Here is a 14,766-nt window from a genome sequence, read left to right as displayed (position 1 = left end):
CTTAGTTTGTGAAGCAAGATGGCTTTCAAACAGACAAGAACAAATTCGAGGAGTGTGCTGATGTAGCCTGCTAGCTTTGTTTAGTTCCAGAATCAGATATTTTTCTGACATTCAGTGATGAACTCAACTGTTTTCTTACTCATCCCAATTTCATTATTGGTGCTGATTCTGGTTACAGTATTAGCACTATATTTCTCCAAACCATGTGGCTGTTTTTCCCCACTGTGTTTGTTTAAGAATACAACGTAGTTTGAAAAAGCAGACTTCAAGAGTGCAATATGCTTCATGTACATCATCTCTGGACTTTCTATAACAGCCCTGTAAGGCAGTGTTGGAGTATTAACAAGTTGACTTCCTGATACCATGAAAGAGTTAACCTGTTTGTTAGTTTATGGTAATTGTAAGTTAGCTTTGGAACCAATGAGCTGTCTCGCACATAGCTCCCACCTAGGGTTGCCAAGTCCCCCAAGGCCTCCGCTTCTATGGTAGCATAGAGTTTCCCTCCCAAATTCCTAGAGCATCCTGGAAAACCATAGAGTTTTCCCAGAAGCTCCTAGAGCGGCCGGCGAGCAACGTCACCAGCACAATGACATTACTTGAGAGTGACATCATCGTGCTGGTGACGTTGAGAGGGGATCCCCCCACCAGCACAATGTGGGCCGGCAGGAATGGGACCTCTGGAGCAGGAGAACCCCTGCTCCACCCAGGAACTTTGCAGTTCTACTCCCGCCAGAGAAAAGGAAGTGACTTCATGCATAATGGCTATTGGTCAATTCATAATGGCTATTGGTCAATTCATAGTTGGGTAATGTTACCTGATACTTTGGGAGGAGGAGATTGGATTTATATCCCGCCTTTCACTACCTGAAGGAGACTCAGAGCGGCTTACAATCTCCTGTCCCTTCCCCTCCCCACAACAGACACCCAGTGAGGTAGGTGGGGCTGAGAGAGCTCTCTCAGAACGCCTCTCCTCCCCCTTTAAAAGAAGTTTATTTATGATTGAAAGCATTTACAAGGCAAAATCATTAAAATAACAAAGTATAGTATATCTGTGCATAATAGTAAACAGTTGATCTAAACAAACTAATGTGCTATACAAATACAATTTCCCGTGAAGAATTGTCATGTAGCAAGTAAAGTGTTGTGATTTTAATAATTCTTGCTAGCGCTCATAACCTATAGATGAATAAGGCATACAACTTTGCACCATCCCAGGCCTAGGAAAGAAAAGAAAAATAAACAAATAAAGAGGAGAAAAATCAAGACGATCAGAAGAAAGTTGATGAGTAAAGAATTAGAGAGAGGTATGTTGTCAATAAGTCATGTTGACTGATAAGATGTCATTGGTTGTATTGTATTCTAAAAATGGAAGCCGTTTAGAATTTGTGACTGACTCAAGGCCACATCAGCAGGTACATGTGGAAGAGTGGGGAATCAAACCTAGTTCTCCTGGAGAAGAGTCCAACACTTTACCACTATACCAAATTGACTCTCAGTAGATATTTTGGGGTTTCTTCTTCCTCCCTTTGTTTAGAGATTTTACTCTGCTAAAATATCCAACCTACGGTTATGGCCTCCAGTGTGTTTCTCCTGTGCTATGGGAATCAGGGAGCCTCTGCTGAGACGTAACATGTTAGTTGAAGTTTTTGAGTAGAAATCAACTTTTAAAAAAAATTCTTGAGCATTTTCCCAGTTGGATTACAAAACAAATCCTTCTCCTAGTGCCAGTTTCCCCAGCTTGGACAGCAGAGGTATTTCTGAGATTTGCAGTCTACAGAAGAAGAGGAATTGTTTCACCAAAGTGGGTTTTTAATCATTAGCCTACCAGTGAGAACACCTGATGAGCTGGCCTCATTTTGGGCAGGAGCTCCCAGGAGTGTGCTCTTTCTTTCTTACACCCCTCTCCCACAAATACTTGCTTCTAGACTCCATTGTCCAAACCTCCTGTGAATCCTAGAACATTTCTGGTGTGACGCTCTAGGAATCATGGTAAAACTCTATGGCACAATAGAGGTTTTTTTGCACAAGTACTAGAGTGTCCTCGCATGATGCCCCCAGCATGACGATGTCACTTCCATGTGATGTCATCGTGCCACGTGTGCAAAACGCGCATGAAGAACAAGTCCCCGGCCACAGTGGTGGAGGGACCTGGCAACTCTAGGTCAGAATACCAGGAAAGGATAGGCAGACCTGGGGCCTGCCAGTTGACACAGGCCTGGTCTGCCACACCCCCATTAAAGATTTACTGCCAATTACTGTTGGGGTCAGCAGTGGGAGCTGCAGCTCCATGTGAATGGCTTTTCCTGGTGGCTGTGATCAGCTACTTCCTCTTTTCCAGTGCAATTAATCAACAAGAAACTTATGTGGAACCTTATCAAAAGCCTTAGTGAAATCAAGATAAACTATATTTACAACATTCCCCTGAGCCAGCAAGGCAGAAACTTTTTTTTTGAGGTGAGTAGAAAGAGATAAGGTTAGTCTGACATGACTTAGAATCATAGAATCATAGAGTTGGAAGGGACCTCTAGAGTTATCTAGTCCAACCCCCTGCACAATGCAGGAATCTCGCATACACCTCCCCCAAAATTCACAGGATCTTCATTGCTGTCAGATGGCCATCTAGCCTCTGTTTAAAAGCCTCCAAAGAAGGAGAGCCCACCACCTCCCAGGGAAGCTTGTTCCACTGAGGAACCACTCTAACGGTCAGGAAGTTCTTCCTAATGTTGAGCCGCAAGCTTTTTTGATTTAATTTCAACCCACTGGTTCTGGTCCTACCTTCCAGGGTCACAGAAAACAATTCCACACCATCCTCTATATGACAGCCCTTCAAGCCCTTGATTTAAGCCCAGTTTTCCAGCCTGTCAAGGTCATCCTGTATCCTGTTTCTGTCTTTATCTGTGTTTGCAACCCCTCCCAATTTAGTATCATCTGCAAATTTAATAAGCATTCCCTCTATTCCTCCATCCAAATCATTTATAAAGATGTTGAACAAAACAGGTCCCAGGACAGATCTTTGAGGCATTCCACTTGTCACTCCTCTCCAAGAGGATGAGGAACCATTCACAAGCACTCTTTGGGTGCGATCTGTCAACCAATTACAGATCCACCTAATGGTAATAGGATCCAAACCACATTTTACCAACTTGTCAACTAGGATAGTATGTGGAACCTTATCAAAAGCCTCACTGAAATCAAAATAAATGATGTCTAGAGCATTCCCCTGATCCAGCAAGGTAGTCACTTTCTCAAAAAAAGACATTAGGTTAGTCTGACATGACTTGTTCTTGAGAAAACCATGCTGGCTCTTAGTAATCACATCCATTCTTTCTAAATGTTCCAGGACCGACTGTTTGATGATTTGTTCTAAAACTTTTCCAGGTATAGACATCAAGCTGACAGGTCAGTAATTACCAGGATCATCTTTTTTCCCCTTCTTGAAGATGGGGACAACATTCACCCACCTCCAATCTTCTGGCATCTCTCCTGTTCTCCAAGAATTCTCAAAAATAATAGCCAGAGGCTCAGAAATTACATCCACAAGCTCTTTTAGAACCCTCGGATGCAATTCATCTGGCCCTGAGGACTTAGTTTCATTTAAAGAAACTAGGGGTGCAGTCAGACATACCATTAGTGGCGACACAGCTCTGTCTCGCTGACGGATTAAATATGTTCGTCCAGACATTTACATCTGGCAATCGAGCGTCATCCAGGGTCATCCCAGCTTGCTGCGAATCAATGCCGCATTAATTTGATAGCTCAGAAAGTCCGGCCCTTTTTCAAAAAAGCGGCACAAGATCGGTTTTTCCTGTTTGAACAGCTCACGTGCGATACTGCCCCTTGGAATGTTTACCACTCCTCCCACCTTTAAAAAAAAAAAAAAAGCCCCAGCAGACATGTGCATTGCCAGATCATCCGGGAATATGAAGTGATGCTTCTGCTTCTCCAATCAACACAGGATTGGAGGGTGGGGGGAAACGTTATCCCACTATTCAGAACAGGAAAAAAAATCTTTTTTTTTCAATGTGGAGGATTTCCAGATATCATTGTCACTGCCAATTTCTAGGAAAGTAATTCCTGGCAGTTCCTTGGTTTGAATCAGCAACGTTAATTCTGGAAACTTTCCCCTCATCCCGCCCCCCGCCTCTGAAGCAACGTTTGATTTCCCACCTCCAAACAGTTGAGTGCATGTTCAATGGACCCCTCCCAGAAATCACCATCTGATCACGCATGCGCCAAGAAAACAGCATGATAGTATTGGATGTCTGATCGCTCAACAACAGAATGAGTCGCATTCTTGGATGCTCGTCTGATCGGCCCTGCATCGAATCAATATTCAGCTTTTCAAATTTGAGCGCTACACACCCACTTTTAATGTGACGTGTGACCGCACCCTAGGTGTTTATGTACTACCCCTATGCTGATCCTAGGTTGGAACTTCATACCCTCCTTATATGTTCTGTTTTTGCCATGTTGAGCAAAGAAGAGCTGAGGAAAAGTAGGAATTGAGCAGTTCCTCCTTCTCTTCATTACCTGTTACAATTTCACTTTGTTGCCCTCGCAATGGGCCTACCATGTCCTTGCTCTTTTTCTTACACTGAACATAAGAAAAGAACCTTTTTTGTTGTTTTTAGCATTTTTGGCCAGCCTAAGCTCATACTGAGCTTTAGCTTTCCTAACTTTTTCTTTACAAGCACCGGTGATTTGTTTATATTCATCCTTGGTTATAAGGCCCTTCTTCCAATTCCTAAAGGAGTCTTTTTTATTTCTCAAGTCTTTAGAGAGCTGTTTATGGAGCCACTTTGGCTTCTTTAGGCTTTTTCCATTTTTTCTTCTCATAGGAATAATCTGTGATTGCTCTTTCAGTATTTCGCATTTAAGAAACTCCCACCCCTTCTGAACCCCCTTCTTCCTAAGCATTTCTGACCATGGGATTTTACCCAGAATAGTTCTAAGTTTATCAAAGTTTGCCTTTCTGAAGTTCAACCTATAAGTCTGACTACGTATAGCTTTTCCCTTCCCTAAAACTGTAAATTCCAAAATCACATGGTCACTACTGCCCAGGGTGTCCACTATTTCCACTTCTTCAATCAATTCTTCCTTGTTGGTGAGAATCAAATCCACTTGTTCTTGAGAAGCCCATGATGGTTATTTATTTATACTCATCCTTGGTTATAAGGCCCTCCTCCCATTTCCTAAATGAGTCTTCTTTATTCCTCAACTCTTTAGAAAGCTGCTTATGGAGCCACCTTGGCTTCTTTAGGTTAACCCCCCCCCCCCCATTTTGAATTGTTTGTGATTGTGGCTTTAGTATTGTGCTTTTAAGAAACTCCCACCTCTCTTGAACTCCCTTCTCCGGAAGCACTTCTGACTTTTCACAAGACTTTTCACCCATAATCTCATCAAGCACAATGACATCCTACTGACCACCTTCAGATATTTTAATGACCACTGTCTTTAGCTTTCTTGTTTTGGGATCATCCTCCTGATTCATTTCAACATTGAAATGCCTGATGCAGAACATGCACCCTCTTAAAAACCAGCCTAATTGGTAGAGCTGTGCCAAATCGACAGTCAGAAGAAACAGAACGAACCCTGAAGGACTGTTTTCACCCACGCTGGACACAGCCTGCTGCTTCTGAACAGAAGCAAGGAAGGATTCTCCCCCATTTCCCCATCAATTTTTTTCTCTAGGGTTTGTTTCATATTTCAGGCATTTATGCTGTTTATGGCACAGTAGGGTTGCCAAGTCCAATTCAAGAAATATCTGGGGACTTTGGGGGTAGAGCCAGGAGACATTGGGGGCGGAGCCAGGAACAAGGGTGTGACAGGCATAATTGAACTCCAAGGGAGTTCTGGCCATCACATTTTTTTTTCTGGCCATCACATTTAAAGGGACAGCACACCTTTTTAAATGTCTTCCTTCCATAGAAGGACAGGGGCACCTTCTTTTGGGGCTCATAGAATTGGACCGCCTGGTCCAATCATTTTGAAACTTGGGGGGTACTTTGGGGAGAGGCACTAGATACTATACTGAAAATTAGGTGCCTATACCTCAAAAAACAGCTCCCCAAGAGCCCCCGAAACCACCAGATCAATTTCCCATTATACCCTATGAGAATCGATCTCCACATAGGGAATAATGAAGTGCTCAGCAGATGTTTCCCTTCCGCCCCCCCCCCCTCCATTTCTGGCGACTCTGAAAGGATGGATTGGCCTCTCTACTCACGAGTTGCTGCCAACTTCTTCAAAATAACACAGACACACCATTCCAAGAGGAAGCCTTTCAATCGGAGACTGAAGCCTCTGGTGGTGGAAAGGCACATGGTCCTCTGGGGGCGAGGCTTCCCCCGGCTGGCCAGCTGACTGGCGGCGGAAAGGAGCTTGGGAAAGCGGAAGAACCCCCGCTGGGATCTGGGGATTGGCAAGCCTATGGCACAGAGAATTAAGTGGGCAAAGAGTCCCTTTAAGAACAGAAGAAGGAGGGCCCATCTAGTCCAGAATCCTGCCTCATACACAATGACCTGCCAGTTCCTCTGGAGGGCCAGCAGTGCGCAGCTCACACTCCAGATGCCAGTCTTCCTAGCATGTGCAATTTCAGTGCTTACCTAATTGGTTTTCAGAAGAAGTACTCATTTAAGTTCATTTATTAGTTTCTAATGCAATTGCAGCATTATTGTACATTCACTGATTCAAATGTATTATCCTCTCAGGCACAATGCCATTACCACACTGGGACAGATGCAGAGGGGATGATGACTCAGCTCTCCTGCATTACTTTACCAGCTAGGGTTGCCAATCTCCATCTGGGGCCTGGAGTTCTGCAGAATTATGACTCATCTCCAGGTTATAGAGGAAATGGCAGTTTCAGAGGACAGACTCAATGATGGCATCTCATCCTTGCTGAGTTCTCACCCCTCCCCAAACACTGCCATTCCCAGGCCCCACCCCAAATATCTAGGACCTTCACAACTCTGCGATGGCAACCCTACTTTGCTCTCATTTCTACACTTAAATTTGATGTACTTGGCAACAACTACTAACAAACAAGAGGCAAGAGGAACTCTTGGGTCTTGATGGAGTTGGGCCACCTCCAGAATATCCATTTAAAAGAAGAAGAAGAAGAAGTTAATATATTAGCTTTTGCATTGGGGATGATGGGCCAAATATGCTTAAAAGCTTCCTCCAGCAGTGGCAGCAGCAGCAACAGATGGGTGGCATTTCTCCATGACAGCTTTGTCCTGGAAGAATTGGGAGTCCTTTCAAAGGGACATTGTGTGGGTGTCAAGCACGCTTATTTCTGTGGCATAATGGGTTCTGCGACAAAGAGCAGGTCTCCTGCACTTTACTGCTCCCCCCTTATTTACAACCATGGGGCAAGTAATAAATCCATCTGGCCCAAGAATGTTTATGCTACAGCCTGGCTGGTACCACTTTCAAGTCGCCTCTCCCACAGGTTCACACAGACAACTCTTATCTTCTGCTAGAGAAGTGTGAGAATGGGAGATATTTTTAGTAACCTAAATTCTTTAGTAATAAAAGAGATAGTGTTTAGCAACCTTTGAACCCGTGACTCAAGTATGCATCTGTAATATAACCTTTGAAGATATCCTATATAGCAACTGTGTAACTCTATATATGTCATTACTCCCAAGGCTTGTGTCCTTGGTACAGCTTCTGAGTTTCTAAAATAAAACAGCTTTGATTTAAAACAAAAGACTGCTTATTGAGAAATATTGACGCTTGACATTTTGGGAGTAATCTTACTTGGGGACATAATTGGAAACTTTCTACTCAAATGGCGGACAGAACTCCAGAGAATGGAGAGGCCCCCCAAAACCCAGAATGACCCGGAAGTGACGTCATCAAAATGGCTGCGACCATGCGGGGCCGCTCTAGGCATTTCCAGGAAAAAACTATGGTTTTCCCAGACGCTCTAGCCATTTGGGAGGGAAAACTCTATGGTGGAATAGGTGCCATAGAGTTTTAACCTCCCAAAGGGCTAGAGTGTCCAGGAAAACCATAGATTTTCCCCGAAAATGCCCACAGCAGCCCTGCACGAGAGCCTCCATTTTGATGATGTCACTTCCAGGCGACGTCATTTCGTCGCACGGTATGCAGCGCGCACACGACTGTCCCCCGTTGGAGGATGAAGAGGACTTGGCAACTCTACACTCAAGTGACTGCTGGTGGCAGCACAAAGAAGGAGGGGGCCAACGTGCTGCAGGAGCTCAGCTCCCTCCCAGCCATCGGCAGAAGCAGAAGAGACCTAAATCCCCTCCTGGGCCATGCTTCTGCCAACCAGGTTCAAGGCAAACGGGTGTGGAGAGAAGCTCTGGTGTGGGCCTTCCCTCCACATGGACCATTTCTCATATTACTCCAGCACTGTGGGAAGGACAGGCACTGAGATAGCTGCCGCATCACCTAAGGGTGAAGATGTGAGGGCTATGTGGCTGTGACATCTGTCACTCCACTGCTCACCAGGCTTGATTTGGGAGATCTGGCTGGCTAGGAGGGTATCGCCTTCCTCTCTCACTGTTCCATGTGCAGCCTTCCTGATGCTGTGTGCTCAGCATCCATCCCAGACAGGAGTGTACTGTGTTTCAGTCAAGGGCATAAGATAGCTGCGCTCACCTGCTAAAACCTCCAAATAAAGCAGATGAGAAAAGCTGGCCTGAATCCAAATTTGCTTTACTACCCTCTGAGGCGGTCGTTTTCAGGACAGAGAAATGGTGTCCAAACCACCCTATCACAATTAAAATGCCTGCTTGTTTTCCTGTGCCTGAGCCAGAGAGAATACAGGTATCTGTGGGATCAGCAAGTGATCCTGTTCTCAACTCGCTGACTTTTTGACATCTTCCTCAAAGCTGAGACCCTGATCGGCATCAGTGCTGCTGCCTCAGACCTCATTGGCAAGTGCCCTCATAAGGAAGGAGGTGCCAGCATGCCATGGTGGCCAACCTCTCCAGGGGGGAGCCAGGCGGTCTCCTGGAATTACAACTGATCTCCAGGCCACCAGAGATCAGTTCCCCTGGAAGAAATGGCAGCTTCAGAGGGAAGATTCAATGGCAGCACATGCCAGCTGAGCTCCCCTCCCTGCCCAGACTTCACCCTTCCCAGGCCCGGCCCCCCAAATCTCCGGGGCTTGCCCAAGACAGAGTTGTCAACCATGCAACATACAGGTTAAAAATTATCACATCGGTGGGCTGGGCCTAGGGTAGAGCTGGGGCACGTGCTGAATGAACCAGAGCCAAGTGAATCTTTGGTGGAGCCCAAGAAGGTATAAAATGAAACTGAGGAAGCCCCGGGGGTCACCTAGATCAGCGGTTCCCAGCCTTTGCAGTATGGTGACCCACGAGTCCAAATTTTCTTGGCACCAGTGTTCCCTCTAAGCTGAGCTAGCTCACCGATTTTTGTTTTAGCTCAGGAAGGATGACCTCAGAGGACAATCATTGATGCAGGAGCTCACAACTTTCATGCCAGGAGCTCACAAAGCAGAATTTTTGCTCTGCAGCTTAGAGGGAACATTGCTTGGCACCCTTCGCAAACTGACCTTGGCAACCATGTAGTTCATCGTTCCATTTTCTACAGTGGCTAACCAGATATTTTTGAAAAAGCAACGAACTTCACACAAAGGGCACAGCTTCCCTGCACTATAAGCCCCAAGCAAGTGGCATTCTGACATACACAGACTTTGCCTACGGAGGTTACATTCCAGCCTTTGGCCACCTTCTCCATCTCCTTTTCTCCGTCGAATGCACCCAAAGGTTCTAAGAAACTCACTGTAGTGACCATCAAGACACATTTTACTTGATCAACACATGTATATGCAATGAAGAATAAAAACCCAACAAATATATGACAGTTTCCGGGGTCAGATCTTGGTCCCCAAAATACAAAACAGAGCAATGGAAGGGGCAGGGCTGGCCATCAGGGAAGGCTGGCCTGCAACCCAGTTTCAAAGGCTTTGCAAACCACTTTTGGGTCTGACCTACAGGCTGGGAAACACTGACATAGATTGTCCTGCCAACCACCCTACCCCAACACAACCGGGGTGATTCCATTCCACAGAGCACTAAGGAAGTCCATGGGGATGGTGGTGTGTTGTTAAGCGCTCCTTCTCTTTGGGGTCTTGCGTTTGATTGATTTCTCAGTTTTCTGCCAGGCAGACTGGAAGCCAAAGAAGAGAGCACTGCAGGCACTTCTGTGGCCTGATTTCTCTGCCACTCTCCGCTTGTGGAACACTTGCATGGCATGTTAAGGAGGCATGTGGGGTCATGCGCAACGCGTGCTCAGTCACTGGAGGCAAATTTGCATGCTAATAGGAGGAAGTTGAAAATACAGCAATTTTTTTTCACTCTGCAATTGTGTCATTCTTTTGTGCTTGTTTTTTTTATCATCTCTGAATTGCTACTGGACTTTTTGTTGTTGTTGTTGCAAGTTTGGATCCTGGTTACTGTGAAAATTTTTGTGTCCTATGGTCTTGACCAATGAAACACAGAATCATAGGGTTGGGAAAGACTTCCAGGGTAATCTAGTCGTACCCCTTACACAATGCAAAACTTCATAAATACCTCCCCCCCCCAGGGCTTCTTTTGGAGAAAAAGCCCAGCAGGAACTCATTTGCATATTAGGTCATACCCTCCAACATCACCATTGTTTCACACAGGGCTTCTTTGTAGGAGAAGTCCAGCTGGAACTCATTTGCATATTAGGCCACACCCCCTGACATCGCCATTGTGTCACACAGGGCTTTTTGTGGGAAAAGTCCGGCAGGAACTCATTTGCATATTAGGCCACACCCCCTGACATCACCATTGTGTTGCGCGGGGCCTTTTGCAGAAAAAGCCAGCAGGAACTCATTTGCATATTAGGCCACACCCCCTGACATCGCCATTGTGTCATGCGGGGCTTTTTGCAGGAAAAGTCCAGCAGGAACTCGTTTGCATATTAGGCCACATCCCTGACATAGCCATTGTGTCACACAGGACTTTTTTGTAGAAAAAGTCCAGCAGGAACTCATTTGCATATTAGGCCACACACCCTGACATCACCATTGTGTCACCCAGGGCTTTTTGTAGAAAAAGTCCAGCAGGAACTCATTTGCATATTAGGTCACACCCCCTGACATCGTCATTGTGTCACGCAGGGCTTTTTTGTAGAAGAAGTCCAGCACGGACTTGTTTGCATATTAGGCCACACCCCCTGACGCCAAGCCAGCCAGAACTGAGTTCTTGTGCATTTGTGCTAAAAACACCCTCTGCCTCCCCCAACAATGGTGTTATTCCTTGCAGGAGCTAGAGCAAAAGCATTGCCAAGATTGTAGCATGTCTTACCAATCAGAACCGTTCCCTCACCCAATCACAGTCCCCAACCTTTTTCTTATCATGGAGGGGGAGGGGTTTACGATAAGGAAGAAGGCTGGCTCAGCCCAGGAAGTGCAGCAAATGGGTTAGGGTTGCCAGCTCTGGGTTGGACAATCCTTGAGATTTTTTTTGGGGGGGGGGGTGGAACATGGGGAGGGGAGGGGCTCAGTGGGTCATGATGCCATGAAGTCCATCCTCCAAAGCAGCCATTTCCTCCAGGGGAACTGATCTCAGTCAACTGGAGATCAGTTGTAATTCTGGGAGATCTTTAGGCCTCACCTGGAGGCTGGCCACACTAAGATGGAATGATTTCCCAGATCAAACTGAAAACCATGAGGTGCCTGTTGTTTGTTTATGGGATTTCTATCCCACCCTCCCTGCAAGTGGGTTCAGGATCGGTCACAGCAAGAATAGCAACAGCAATAAATATAATTAATGGCAGATTGAAAATTTAAAACAACAAGCACATAACCATCTCTGGCACCCACCAATGTATCCTACTAAGGAGAGCATAACAAACCAATAACAGTGTTCAAATTCAGCAGATGCCAAGATGGTTCTTGAGGACCATTTTTCTGGACAGTGTAGGCAGGGGTGACCAAATGTCTGCTGCCTAACCAAAGGCCTGGCAGAACAGCTCCATCTCGAAGGCCCTGCGGAATTGCACTATATCCTACAGGACCATGATCTCAAGTGGGTAGGGTTGCCAAGTCCAATCGAAGAAATATCTGGGGACTTTGGGGGTGGAGCCAGGATACTTTGGGGGTGGAGCCAGGAGACATTGGGGGCGGAGCCAGGAACAAGGGTGTGACAAGCATAATTGAACTCCAAGGGAGTTCTGGCCATCACATTTAAAGGGACAGCACACCTTTTTAAATGTCTTCCTTCCATAGAAGGATAGGGACACCTTCTTTCGAGGCTCATAGAATTGGACCCCCTGGTCCAATCGTTTTGAAACGTGGGGAGTACTTTGGGGAGAGGCACTAGATACTATACTAAAAATTTGGTGCCTCTACCTCAAAAAACAGCTCCCCCAGAACCCCCAAAACCTCCAGATCAATTTTCCATTATACCCTATGAGAATCAATAACATAGGGAATAATGAAGTGCTCAGCAGACGTTTCCCTCTCCCTCCCCCCCCCCCCCGTTTCTGGCGACTCTGAAGCGAGGGATTGGCCTCTCTACTCACGAGTTGCTGCCAACTTCTTACACGTAACACAGACACCCCATCCCAAGAGGAAGCCTTTCCAATTGGAGACTGGAGCCTCCGGAGGTGGAAAGGCACATGGTCCTCTGGGGGCGGGGCTTCCCCCCGCCAGCCAGCTAACTGGGGGCAGGAAGGAGCCTGGGAAAGTGGAAGAACCCCCTCTGGGACCTGGGGATTGGCAAGGCTACAAGTGGGAGTGTGTTCCACCAGGCTGGGGCCAGGGCAGAAAATGCCCCGGCCCTGGTTGAGGCTAGGCAGACATCTTTTGAGCCAGGGACTACCAATAGATGTAGTTCAGCAGAGGGCAGAGCTCTTTGGGGCACATAGGGGAAGAGGCGGTCCCACAGATATGTTGTTCCCAGGCCATATAGGGCTTTGAAGGTCAGCATCATAACTGTGAACCAGATCTGGTACTCAATAGGCAGCTAGTGCAATTGGCACAGCACTGGCTGAATGTGTGTTGTTCTGGCATTTCTGTCGCGAGACTCATTCTCACATTGCTTATCCAAACCCTGCCCTGAACCTCAGCGCTGCTTCTTGGAGGCAGACCAGTCACTAGACACCAGTACTGGTCCCTTCCTCCTCCGTAGGGTTGCCAGGTTTGTGTTGGAAAATAACTGGAGACTTTAGGGGTGGATCCAGTAGAGGGTGGGGTTAGGGGAGGGGAGGGGCCTCAGCATGGTCCAATGCCATAGAGTCCACCCTTCAGAGCAGCCATTTTCTCCAGGGAAGCTGATCTCTGCCAGCTGGAGATCAGTTGTAAAAGTGGGAGATCTCCAGGCCCCACCTGGAGGCTGGCAACACTCCTCCTCCTAAGGGGCAACACCTTCTGACTTGCTGTGAGGTTCTCCACCAGACAGGCCTATCCTCGAGGCAACCCCTTCTAGAGCAGAAAGGAATTTATAAAGAGAAGCATTTTCATTAGGGTTTGTAGAATCTTTCGGGATCAAGTGCCGTGTTCTACTGGAGAAAGTTTTTCTTCCAGACATTTCGTTCTCAGCTGCGGAGAACATCCTCAGTGGCGTTGCAGATGGAGCAGGTGCTCTGACCTTCTTGGCTGCTGGAGAGCTGCTATTTCTAGCAGCCCTGGCCTCACTCAATGCACAGCAGCCAAGAAGGTCAGAGCGCCTGCTCCGGCTGCAACGCCACTGAGGATGTTCTCCGCAGCTGAGAACAAAACGTCTGGAAGAAAAACTTTCTCCAGTAGAACACGGCACTTGAGCCCGAAAGATTCTACAAACCCTAATGATGATGCCAGCCGTGAAAACCTGAAATCTTTGAGAAGCATTTTCAGCTTGCCTATCTGATGCAGACCTTGGGCTGTGTTGTCTGGGTGGATTTGTTCTGTTTTCCCCAGAGGCAAAAAAAAGTTCCTGGTGTACCACCAACTTAACCATCATTGTGTGTGTGTGTGTTTTAAAATTTCTTCTTAACCTAATTGTTTACTCTGTTTTACAGGAGAGAATCTGTTATAATTAACTGGGGAAGTAGATCTTTGGGGAGGAGAGCGATTGTAGGGCGGTCTAGTTATTGCAAATGGGTCTATTCTACAGCCTTGGCCTACATGGAATGGCAGGAAAGCCAGACTCTCTAAGACTGTTAATATGGAAGACATCTCATCAGTGGGCCAATCCTGCAGGTAGAGCCTAGGTATCTCCTGGAATTACAACTAATCTCCAAACTACAGAGATCAGTTCTACTGCACTGAGCTCCCTCCCATCTCACACTCCTCAGGTTCCACCCCCAAATGTCCAGGAATTTTCCAAACCAGAGTTGGCAACATGAGCCAGGGTTAGAAAACAGCTCTGTCTAAGTCCTCCCAGATGAAGGGTGAGGGCAGATGTGTGTGAAGGAGCAATTGACTCAGAAACAGAGATAGATGGGAGTCGGCTGAAGCACCCTGGAAGTCCTGGATCACTTTCTCTAGGGATCCGAGGAAGGATAGCAGAGCTGCACTTCTGTAGGAGTTCCTCTGCGATCTCCTTGGAGATTTGCCTTCAGTGCTCTCTTCTCTGAAAGGAACAAGCCCAGGTAAGCACAAGCCCCTCAAACTACTTTCCACTTGGAGAAATTTCTCTACATTTTCTAGGCTGGTTTTGTTTAATGAAACGTTTCCCCTTGAAGCCCGTGACACAAATGAACTTGTAGCCCCCTCATTTCTGAGGCAGGAGGGCTCAGCTGTGGACAGAAGGGAGT

General features: G+C 46.6%; 1 protein-coding gene across 1 annotated transcript in view; it reads right to left on the bottom strand.

The window, feature by feature from the left end:
* The window catches only part of PSD2 (pleckstrin and Sec7 domain containing 2), a 93,891-nt gene that overhangs the window by 60,857 nt on the left and 18,268 nt on the right, over window positions 1–14,766 (bottom strand). The gene's annotated exons all lie outside the window — the stretch shown is intronic.

The sequence above is a fragment of the Heteronotia binoei genome, chromosome 14 (assembly GCF_032191835.1).
Source record: "Heteronotia binoei isolate CCM8104 ecotype False Entrance Well chromosome 14, APGP_CSIRO_Hbin_v1, whole genome shotgun sequence".
In the NCBI taxonomy this organism is placed as follows: domain Eukaryota; kingdom Metazoa; phylum Chordata; class Lepidosauria; order Squamata; family Gekkonidae; genus Heteronotia; species Heteronotia binoei.
The sequence above is the reverse complement of the archived record's forward strand: the minus strand, read 5'-3'. Positions and strand labels throughout refer to the sequence as shown.